Consider the following 3,016-nt stretch of genomic DNA (forward strand, 5'->3'; position numbering starts at 1 on the left):
GGACGTGTTCAATTAAAAGTACACATTCGTTTGGTCACCCGTACAAATGATTATTCTTTTCGGGTCAGAAAAAGAATAATGGATCAGAACTGAACCGAGATGTAGAACCAGCCCGTTTGTAATTGTCCCAGAGGTACAAGGAATACTCCAAATACCAACAAGGATCGATGGACCACATCTTTAAGTGATTAAAGATTTGTTTTTGGTAACAACAACTACCTACTGTAGTTGGTGAGCTATGGTGTACAAAATTCCCTTGCTCACCAAGAGGTCTCAAGTTCGAATCTCATGGTTGTTTTTTTTTAGAGAATTTTGTTGAAGATTTCCTATTTTTCACTCACTTAAAGCACTAAGGGCATGGAGGGGATTTCCACATCAAATTAGAAGCAAGGAAAATCGTGAAGCAAGAAGAAAAGAGAAAAAAAGGGGAGAACCAAAGATTGTCCAAATCTTCTCTCTCCTCCACATCATCACCAAATATTGTCCAAATCACACAAAGAAGAAGAAAATCGTCCCTAGGAGAGAGAAAAAGAAGAAAAATAAATTAGGAAAAAAAAAAAAGGAAAGAAAATAAGCAAAAAAAAATTTATAGGAAATTTATTTCTCTCTTCTCTCTCCTCCACCTTAGCACTTTTGGACTCAAAAGATCTCACAATCAATTGTGGGTTTCTCCCTTTTAGGAAAGAGAAAATTGTTACTCTACCTCCTCATTCCCTATAAATACAATTCATGTAAGAGGAGGGGAGACAATTCATTCTTCTTCTAGTTTTCTTTAGTTGCTCTCTCTCTTCCTCTTTCTCTCTTTAGTTTTAGTTCTTCTCTATTTTTGCTTTAATCACTTTTGTTATAGTTTTTTTTTTATGTCAATTAATGCAAGCACTCTTTTATTTTTATTCAGTTCTTTTTATGTTTATGATTTATGCAATTGAGTTGTAATTTTTTAAGTTATAGTTCTAGGCTTAGATCTAGGTGACAAGATCACGAGCCTTGAAGCAATTTTTTTTTCAAGTTCAAGCATTGATTCAAGTAAGTAGGCTCCTTCAGTAGTCTTCTCTCCCCCCTCTCATTCCCTCTTCTGACTACCCTTTCTTTCTTAATTTAGGATTTTTATTTTCAGTCGTTACATTATTGCTATCCCTTTCCCCCAAGGTTCATGGCTAGTGTATGTGTTGGCTTTGCCCCTCCTAGCCATAGAACCATCAATTTATTACTTTTATTTTAATTGTCTCCCTTTCCCTAAAGCCAAGTAGAGTAACCCTTGTAAGAGTGACTCTCTGGTCAAGTAGGGAAGCTCATATTATGATGCATCCCTCGGGCTAAGTAGAGAAACCTACTTGTGAGTCTCTCTCTAGTTTTACCCCCTTTCTTTTACTTTATTTTTATTTCAGCATTTTTTTCCTTTATTTATTTAAATTTTTTTTAATTGCGTGGATTGTTTATTTTCAGTTATTTATTTATTTAATTTTAATTGCGTGGCTTGCGTCTTTAAATTCTTAGATGACGAATGGTTAGGACGTTATTTTAGATACATATGTTTAGGACGGTAATTAGAATTAGATCACAACCATTAATCAGTTCACTTTCGCATTATTAAAAGAAATAAAAAATAAAGTGGCTGTTCTCCCTGTGTTCGACCTGTAGCTACACTGATCCGTACGCTTGCGGTTACATTTTAAATCTCAAACAAGTTTTTGTGGTAATTCAAAAAATACCCTCATTGTAAGGAGGAGGGGGGGGGGTGAATGCCTCTTGGTGAATGACTAATTTCTTTTGGTATATTATTAGTGAATAGACTGATGTGAGTGAAGAGAAAAAAGATCTAATTGAGCAATTAGGGGTAGAAAATAAAGATGGGTATGGTTCTTGAATTGGAACTTTATCAAAAATTTATTGGGATACAATTTGAAGTGTCTTAAAATTTGAGTGATTCTTATTTAACCTTGGTATGGTCTGGTCGATGCGATTGTGTGACCAATATGAATTTACGGGACTAGTTAGGATGACTATCTGGAAATTCATCGTTAAAATAATAATAATAATAATAATATGTGAGTTTTTTTTTGCAATTACAAATGGCAAGCAAGTTTGGTTTTGAGTAAGCCTAGGCGGCTGTGTGTGTACTAATTCCATAAGACCAAGATACAAAATGGGGCAGTTCACCTCACTAGGTCAAAAGGAAGAATAGAAGTTTGGTTTTGAGTAAGCCTAGTCTCTTCTTCTTCTCTTTTAAAGTTGAGATGGATTGACTCAAACCCAATTGTGGAATTTGAAAGGTAAAAATAAACTCTACATTGAAAACTAATGGTAAGGAACTCTATAAACTCCTAACAATAAATAAATCTTCTTTGGAAGCATGCGTAGTAATTCTAGTCCTGCATAATCCATAATCAATTATCACTAGTAGAAAAAGTTGTGAGAAGACAAACTGCTTTGGAGCTGGAGAGGTCTTTGAAGTAAGGGATTTTCTTATTGATACCCCTAAATGTGTGAAATGATTTATAATTTTATTTTTTTAATAATTTTAACATAATATATTTATTTTTTTCAATGAAGGGAAATAAAATTATTCCACATGTATAAACTTTCGAATTATTTTTGAAAAGTCTTTTTATACTCCTACTTTATCGAACTTTTAGAAATGAGACAAGAGTAAGATATTAGATTCTAAATACACCTATTGAGATTGTGCATGTGAGGAATTGGGCCTTTCCGATTTTTGTGTTAACTCTGACTCTTCTTTGATTGTGAAGCTGGTTACCCAAAGATCCTGTAATTTGTGGAGTTGTTGATATTGATTTCAAGAAGTTATCAACCTCTGCGATTCTCTAAGAGCCCACATCTCGTTTTCATTTCGGGAAAGCAATTGAGCAGTGGATTGGTTAGCTAATTTTACTTGTGAGTCTACAATAAATTTGATTTTCTATGGTCATGATCCTTTTTCTGGTGATCTTAGTTGCATCATTCGAGATGACAAAGTTGGTTTACGAGTCTTTAGAATGTAATAGTTATTTTATAA

This window comes from Macadamia integrifolia, chromosome 8, assembly GCF_013358625.1.
Source record: "Macadamia integrifolia cultivar HAES 741 chromosome 8, SCU_Mint_v3, whole genome shotgun sequence".
Taxonomy (NCBI): Eukaryota; Viridiplantae; Streptophyta; class Magnoliopsida; order Proteales; family Proteaceae; genus Macadamia; species Macadamia integrifolia.